We start from the raw sequence: 8,586 nt of genomic DNA on the forward strand, positions 1-8,586 counted from the left end.
GTCCCAGGAAGATAAAATTCCAAGATAATGATTACTTGTATTGATGAAAAATATAAATTCACTTTTGTTAATTGATTTTTCTCTTAAAAATATCTGGTTTTCAGAAATGGCCAGGCTGAATTACTGTGATTTATTTAAGGGAGTTATCTGCCCCTCAGGATATTAGACTTTAAAAGTGTTATTTTCTATGTTTGATTCAGAATTATCTGAATTACTGTGATAAAATATACAAGATCTTTATTTGAAATGGTTCTTTTCTCCTGTCTGAATCATACAATCTTTGAACAATTGACAAATCAACTTTTTCTTCAACTTGTTGATTTGGGAATGAAGTATTTACTAGCCCCCTACCAATCTCTAGCCAAATTCATAGACAAGTTGTCTAATGTCTCCATACCTAAGTATGGGGTAGCTTTCCAGGGTATGATAACTTGTGTGCCAAGATTTCTTAGCAGGATGTTATTTTGTTGAACATCTTGATGCTTAACAGAAGCAATATATTGTTGGCTATTCCTTAGTATCTGATTTTCTGGGTGGTAAAATTTTTTAAACTTTCCCCTTATAAACAAAGCAGTCATTACTATCTATATTGTCTATTTCTGTCTCTCCTCAGACCTGAAAACAAAAGTCAATAGGTTAAGTGTTGGCTTACTTTCAAACATTAGGTAAAGTGTAGAAGTAGTGAAACAGTGGTGGCTAGGTGGTGGAGTGGATAGAGCACCAGCCCTGGAGTCAGGACTACCTGAGTTCAAATGGGGCCTCAGACACTTAATTACCTAGCTGTGTGGCCTTGGGCAAGCCACTTAACCCCATTGCCTTGCAAAAAAATAAAATGAATTAGTGAAATAATTTAGAATTTGTAACTATGGGCCAGAAAAGTAACAAGCTGGATCCACTGGCATTTTTATCCAGGTTTCTGTGTTCAGGATGTGAAGTCTCTTGAAGTTGATAAGGTGGTATTCTAGACTTGGATGCCAGTCAGATGTCATCTCTTTTTGATTATTATACTTGTGAATCCATTTGGTCCTTTCTTAGTGTTGCTGCTTGTCTCATTGTAAGGGCCTATTCAGTGATGACCTCACTCCTGGAGGGGAGCTGAAAATAAAGAGCCAAGCCACACAGCCTTATGCCTCAAGTTCAAATTTATTATTGCCTAGTTTCTACACATATACTGTTAGGTCTTCCAGGGTAGAACAAAGAATTGAGGAAGTGGGGGATGTGGCAAGCAGGATTTATGGGAAAAATTTGCATTACAGGATGAGGGGGTATGATGAAGGGAGGTAGTTAAACACAGGTATGCTTTGTGCCCTTGGCCTGTGGGGCAGAAAGACCAGCTCCGAAAGAATCCGGCATGCCAGCTCCTGGGAATGTGTCTAGGTGGCGGTTATTTAGAAAATGACCTGGGTCATGGCCGTTAGAATAGCCTGTGTTCCCACATCTTAGGGAGTTCAATGATGGCTTGTTGAATTTCTTTTTTCTGAAATAGGGTTATTTAGGTATTTTATTTCCTATGTTCAACAATTTCAGAACAACTTTGTGCTTGCCTCTGTTTCTTCCTGCCTACATATTAATCAGGATAATTCAGTGCCTTAACAATAACAATGGGATTTTTAACACTGTTGATAACTACGAAAACTAAGACAAATCCTCAAATTTCTTAAATATTTTTTGATTGAATAAGTCAGGAGAACCTCTGTCTTATGTGTCTTTGATCTCATACCATCTTGAAAAGCAATGTATGCCACATACTTGACAAAGACTATACAAAACTGGCATTTGTCAGTTTTAGACTATCTTCATCTAATCCAACACTTCCATCAGGCTCTTTCCTTCAGGGTAATTGTAAATCACAATTAGAAAAAGGAAGGGACCTCACTAAACCACATCAAAGTCTCTGAGTTACATGTGACTTGAGAAACTACTTTTTTATGTATTTCTTATTCTAAATACATATTAAAATCAGTTTGTAACTAGATATGACTAGCTATTAGGAATAAGTCACCATATGTAATATATATGTATATATGTATTATAGAAATGCATACAAATCAGGAGCCAGTTACAGACAAGCATACAATTTTATGTTTTATACCATAAGGCATCTCTACAAGAATATTCAAAGTTTAAAATTATTTTCTAGGAACTTAGCACATTTTTCCAATAACTATTTTTCAATATGTGTTACAGATTTTGGGACTAAGACAATTTTTCAATATGGATGATAAACACTCATTTTGTTAATCATGGTCTTTGAAGTTTTAATAGTTTGCTTGGTGTGACAAAATGTGACTTTCTTGGCCTCCTGACCCAGTGTATTTTCTAGTTCTGGAAAATGTTTTATAGAAGCTGATCTTGTGACCTGTCTGTTGGCCATATTTATTCTCCCTCTTCTAGCTCCCATTTTGTCCAGAATAATTATCTGCTCTTTTATGGATCTTAGTGTTTTTAGAATGTGACATGATTTATGCTCTTTCTTTAAAATAAAAATTTTAAGTTTAAAAACCAACTTAAAATTACTTTTTCACTTACTTCTATCAGTTGTAGTAAATACTTTTCTTTTTATAGCTGGACAGATATGTGGTACAAAACCTTGGAGTCAGGAAGACTTGAGTTCAAATTCAGTCTGACAGTAACTGTAGGACTTTAGGCAAGTTGCTTATCTTTGCCTTAATTTCCTCATCTGTCAAATAAAGATACATTCAATCTTGTGGTGGTATTGTGAAGACCATGTGAGATCATTGTAAATTGCTTTGCACAGTGCATGACACTTAGGCACCACTTGAATGCTAAGCAATAGGCCTAATGAATTAAATCTGTTGTAGCAATTTTGTTTACAAGGACTTTGTAATTTATTTGGGCAAAAGTTTACTTGGGCATGTGGCAATAAACCTTCCTCCATCTAGGTTACTACTAAGGAGTTAATTTCTTGGTGCAAGAGAGACATTATAAGGAAAAGAGTAAATAATGCTGTTAGATACTTATGCTATTGTTTTCTCTTACTTTCTCAGAAGTGTTACATACTTAATTTTCCTGTGAACTTTAATAAATCACCAACATGAGTGAAAAAGTGCTTATGGACAGACATAGATGGTTAAGACTAAGTGTATAGTTTTCAACAAGGTTCTTAAACTGGTGAAAATAATATCATTTGTAGTGTCAAACATGCAAAAGAAAATTGAGAATTTTTTTACTAATAGATTTTGTAATACTAAAATTAATTTTTTAACTTTTTTTTCACCAAAAGCTATGTAAATTGGCAAGATTTGAGCTTGTATGTGAAGTTTAAGACTCCTAGGATTTCTTTTGTCATTTTGTTCATATCCTTGTATAGCAGGTTTTAAATTCTAATATTCTATAAATTTTATCTCCAATTTTTATTAAATGAGCCATACTTGACTTCTTCCTAGTATTCCTCTCTTCATTCTGGTCTGAATTTCTTCACTTCTAACCACCAAAATATTATGCAAACTATATCCTCATCTTATTCCTGTCTAATAACTGTCCTGATTTCTCCAAAATTACCAGTTAACAGATATTTCAGAGTGAAAAATTATTTGATTAGGAGCAACTGTTGGTGCAGCTAGGTAGTACAGTGGACAGAACACTGGCCCTAGAGTCAGGAGGGCCTAAGTTCAAATTCGACTTAAGACAATAAATTATCTAACTGTGAGACATTGGGAAAGTCACTTAACCCCATTGCCTTGAAAAAACTAAAACAAAAATAAACATCAACTATTGCCATACTAATCACACAAACTGGAATTAGTAAACATTAGTATTGGGTAGCTGGAATGAGTCAATCTCTTGAAAACTTTAGAAATTAAAAAAGTAGATCGAAATAACTACCAGACTAACATGCATGTGAGTAGTTTGCAAGATGGAGTGAAAAACAAGAACTTCTATATAAACCATTTGCAGCACAAAAAATCTCAGAAGTTTATACACATTACTTTGCCTAATTATAGTGCTCTAAAATTTTTTCCTAGCGAATTTCCACAAGTATATGACTAGCTCTTTATTATAATTATATCTTAAGAAATAATTTATAATAAAATTGTTGAAAGAAAATTGATTTTTAGTTTTAAATTAGAATCTAAATTTTAATGTAAAATTTATACATTTTAATCTAATTCAGGCCACGCTTTGGAATGTCAAGGGTCACAAATTTGACAGGTGTTTTAGGATCTTAAATATAATTAGCATCAATTTGTACATAAAAATAATATAACTGACTACTTTCTCTATCAGTTTTGGAGATTGGAAGAGGATCCTAAGATACTTTGGAGCATATGTTCAAATGGTAAAATCCAGATGGATAGAGAAAGATAATCTTACCTTTTCCTATTAGCTCCTGCTAATTGTATAATTGAGAAAATCAGGGACTTTTGCAGACATCTCGAACTCTTAGGAACTGATTCATGTTGGTTCTCTTGTTCCAAATATTATAATTCTACAGAGTTAAAAAACATTTCCACTTTTCTCCATCACCACTACTCTAGGACATGCAGAAGGATTATTCAATTTTGTGCTGTTATCTGAGTAATTTGAGATTCTCTGTGTCAGTCATCTTTGTCAAAGAAATATTTCCCATGATGTCAGAGGGTTCAGTGGGTCAGATGTTGTGGCTAGTTATCTATGTACATTCCATATCCAACTTAGAGGGAGAGCATACCTGACTTCATACTGAACTTCTTCCTTATCTACTCAACCTGATCCTCTGTTGCTGGGCAACTCTCAATGTCAAATAATTTGGGATCTGTTTTAGTACTTAAAGGTCAAGATGTGCTCCTATCACAATTAATATTTGACTATTTCCCTCTGTATTCTTCCATACAAGGTGCATGGAGGATCTAAAATTACTAAATTTGTTTCAGTATTTAACTTCTATTCTCAATATATTGAAGGGTATAAATTTGTATTCAAATTCCATTACTAACCTAAATGATCTGGATAGATCAGGGAAAGAATGCCCATCACCATTTTAAAAAATTTCTTGGTTACTTAAATGTATCCCAAGTATGGGTAAGTTTTGTCACTCAGTCCTCCTGAAGAGGTGAAAGAGTGATATGTGGTGTTGTCTTGAAAGAATTCAAACTCTGGTTGTCTCTAACCCCAGCCAAAACATTTAATGGGTGATGTTCTATACATCGGTGTAGCTGAAGGGAGGAGGCTCATATCATTTCTTTGTAGTAGGGACATCAGGAAACTGCAGCTCATTGAAGACTGTGCCATCTACATACACACACACATACACACACACGTGCGCACGCGCACAGCAAAGTATGTACCAGCTACAGGCTAATCCTTACATAATGTGACAGTCATGAGGGATAAAGTTAAGTTTTAAGGAGTCAAAAAGTTCTATGACTGGGGCTAAAGGATTTCACATCTGGTTTTAATTACAATTTGCCCCATACTCTATCCTTTCTACCCTTTGGATTACTTTGTGTCAGGCACCCCAAGGGCCTTCATTGTCAGGGATGAGCATTACATCCAATAGCTTGCCATATAATGCACAATGTTCACCAACAACAGACAGTAATATGCAATATGAGGTGAGCAAGAACATTCTTGGGGCAGCTAGGTGGCACAGTGGATAGAGCCTCCAGCCTTGGAGTCAGGAGGACCTGAATTCAAATTTGGCCTGAGGTACTTTATAACCTGTGTGACCTTGGGCAAGTCACTTAACCCTATTGCCTTGCAGAAAATCCAAAAAGAAAACAAACCACTTATTAGTGGTGGACAAGTCCAGCTTTCTACTCACTCAAAGGATTATGAGTCCAGGAGTCTATAAGTGATATTTTGGTGCAAGATTGCCAGTGATGTTGTAGGTCTATCCCTGATAATTATAGCAATCAGCATGAACCAAAGCACAGACTTCCCCTGGACTGCAGTCAGAATATCCAGGACCATAGGGTTTCGCAACACCACCTTCCAGACCTGCTATAGTTCTTCATTCAACATGGCTGCTATTCATGGGGTGCTATTCAAAGCTTGAGCAACGTGGGTGGCAAGAGCTGAAACCTTGTTGTGTCACAATGACAGTTGTCTGGGGACTGAACAAGGCAAGAGGGTAACACCACCTCTGCGATTTGCACAATGCCATGTATAAAAGCATCCCAATTAGTGGATACAACCTGAAGACTTGCCAATGAGCATGCAAATGAAGATGTCTCCATGTCCACCACTTGGTCTATTTAAAAAGGCAAGGATGACCATGCATGGGAGCTAAAAGTCCAGAATACAAACCTTGAGTTTGGTTGCGGGGGGGTTTATAGCCCCAGTCCAAGACAGTCACTTTCATTATAGACATATACAGATCAGGAGGAATCCATTCCACCTATATATTGTTTTCTTAAGACCCTGAAGGGCCAGGAGCTGCATGATAAAATGATAATCAACAAAAGTTCATCCCAAAGGGAATAACCGAGCATTGAGGGGGGGCATGCAGGTATTCAAGTAGTTTTTAACCAGCAACATGATTTTATACCATGGGTCATTCAGAGAATCTTTGCACCAATTTCCTTTGTCATATAGCAATTCACTCAGCATATTTTGCTAGCAAAACAGGAGGGCAGGTCTGTTGTGGTATGATGGTGTTGGGCATTTCTGTACACACCCAACAGGAATACTGGTTCGCCATGGTAACATTTATATGAGTTCAGTCCACCAGGTTAGGCATAACCTAGGGATGGAAAGAATCTGAGGCAAATCACACCCATTTAGAAGATGTATATGTTATTCAACTTGTCCTGAGAATCCAGGATGCCAGAACCACTGGTGTAGGGCTCCTGATGATAAGGGTTTCAACCTTAAAACCCAATCTGACCCTTCTTGCTTGCTTCCTTGACCTTCAAATAACCAAACATGTAATGTGTGTAGAAGTGACATCCCCACCCAGGGACTTACATGTGGCCCTGCTCTTTCTAGCCTGTATCCCTATACAAGGGTTACCCAGGACTTTGCTGTTTGCATTGGATCCTGTGGCTACAATCTGCCATCGCTCCAGGCGATAAGGGACAGGAACTGGTGGCAAAATGCTGTTCATGTACCCATACTGTAGGACTAGGAAAGGGTCCTGGGAAGTCTGAATATGGAATGGCACCAGAATTTGATGTATTATTTGACTCCAAAGGGAACGGATGACTATGTCATGGGCTTTTCATTGAACATCCATGAAACAGTAAAACCTTCTACGTGACATGAAAATTCACTTTGCAAAGTTCACTTTTCTCTAAAGGTCATTAGTGTATGGGCTTGTTATATTCCTGGCTTAAGAACCTCAAAGACTTTATGTTACCTGACCCCTCTTCCCATGGAGTAACCTTCATTTTTAAGTCATTTAAAGCCATTAGAGCATTGGACCTGGACCAATTTAGGTTTACAAGTTCACCAGTATCCAAGTAACCCACAAATTCCTGTGATCCACATATTGGATGGGACTGGGAATGTTTGTACCTTGTCAATCACAGCTTCTGGTCCTAACTGATCAGATAGCTCCCAAGAACTTGACCAGTAATCTAGGTCCTTGGATCTTGGTTATGAATCTCTACGGCAGAGGAGACTGTTGAGAGGTCTGCAAGAGAATCCATAGTTAATAACACATCATCAATGTAGCAAAACATTGTCTCTATGGCTGGACAAACCCACTTTGCCAAATCTCCTGCCACTGAGTTATGGCAAATAACATTGAAGCAATACAGTAAAGGTCTGTTGTCTCCCTTCCTGTTAGTGATTCTTGAAGACTACAGCTGTGAAATAACAAAGACTAAGGTCTCCATGACCCTCTTGCCCCTCTGTTGTTTCACAATACTACTGGCTTGGTATCTCAGGAAATCTTCATGCTCCCACTTTTGTGTTTGCGCAAGAAGCAGTATGTCCTAGATAACAGGATATATAGTATAGCTATAAAGATAAGGAAGTATGCAAAGAATTTGGACAAACAACTTTATGACCTTTTGTATGATTGGCTCCCACTGATTAACTCAAGAGATATATGTATGTGCTGTTCACGAATGTCCTACGAAAAGAGGGCCGGGCCGTGTCTTTCGTCCTTTCACTGTGGCTGAGAACAGTTCTTTGCTAGTCAAAGAACTCAAGGCATCTGGTGCACCGTTTCACTTCACCTTCCCACATAAAGGCAAATTGGTCTTGACTCAGGAAAAGAATGGCATTCACCAGATCTGAATTTAGCGATATGTATCCAAATACTCACAATTGGTCTAATATGTCCTGTACAGATGGGACTGTCACATGAAGTGGAGGGAATACTTTTGCCTTGTTTACTTCCCTGTAGTCTACCATCTACTGTTATTTGCTGCAAGCCTCCAGATTCAAAAGTATGTACCACACTGGTGAGATGAAGGGAATGGTGGCAGGGTGGGTTATATAGCCAACTTCTCTATAACTAGTGTGTGCCTGTGATTTCATTGTGACCTCTTGTAACTTCTATTGTTGAGTGTTGATGATATCACATGGAGTGGGAAGTACCCTCGGCATGGCCTTCAGCAGACTTAGCCCTGGGCCAGTAGCCAAATGAATTTTTGTTGCCTTGACCTATCTACCTTTAGCCCCATAGCTATCATT

The 8,586-nt window shown here is 37.6% G+C and overlaps 1 long non-coding RNA gene across 1 annotated transcript in view; it reads right to left on the bottom strand.

Annotated features, from left to right (window-relative positions):
- LOC141497368 (uncharacterized) overlaps window positions 1–8,365 on the bottom strand; it is a 93,294-nt gene extending 84,929 nt beyond the window's left edge. The window contains exons 1-2 of the long non-coding RNA XR_012471315.1: window positions 8,216–8,365; window positions 7,459–7,576 (exon numbers count right to left, since the gene is read on the bottom strand). This is a non-coding gene — a long non-coding RNA (uncharacterized LOC141497368). The remainder of the gene's footprint in view (window positions 1–7,458; window positions 7,577–8,215) is intronic.
- Window positions 8,366–8,586: the final 221 nt, after the last annotated feature.

Source organism: Macrotis lagotis, chromosome X, assembly GCF_037893015.1.
Source record: "Macrotis lagotis isolate mMagLag1 chromosome X, bilby.v1.9.chrom.fasta, whole genome shotgun sequence".
Lineage (NCBI taxonomy): Eukaryota > Metazoa > Chordata > Mammalia > Peramelemorphia > Peramelidae > Macrotis > Macrotis lagotis.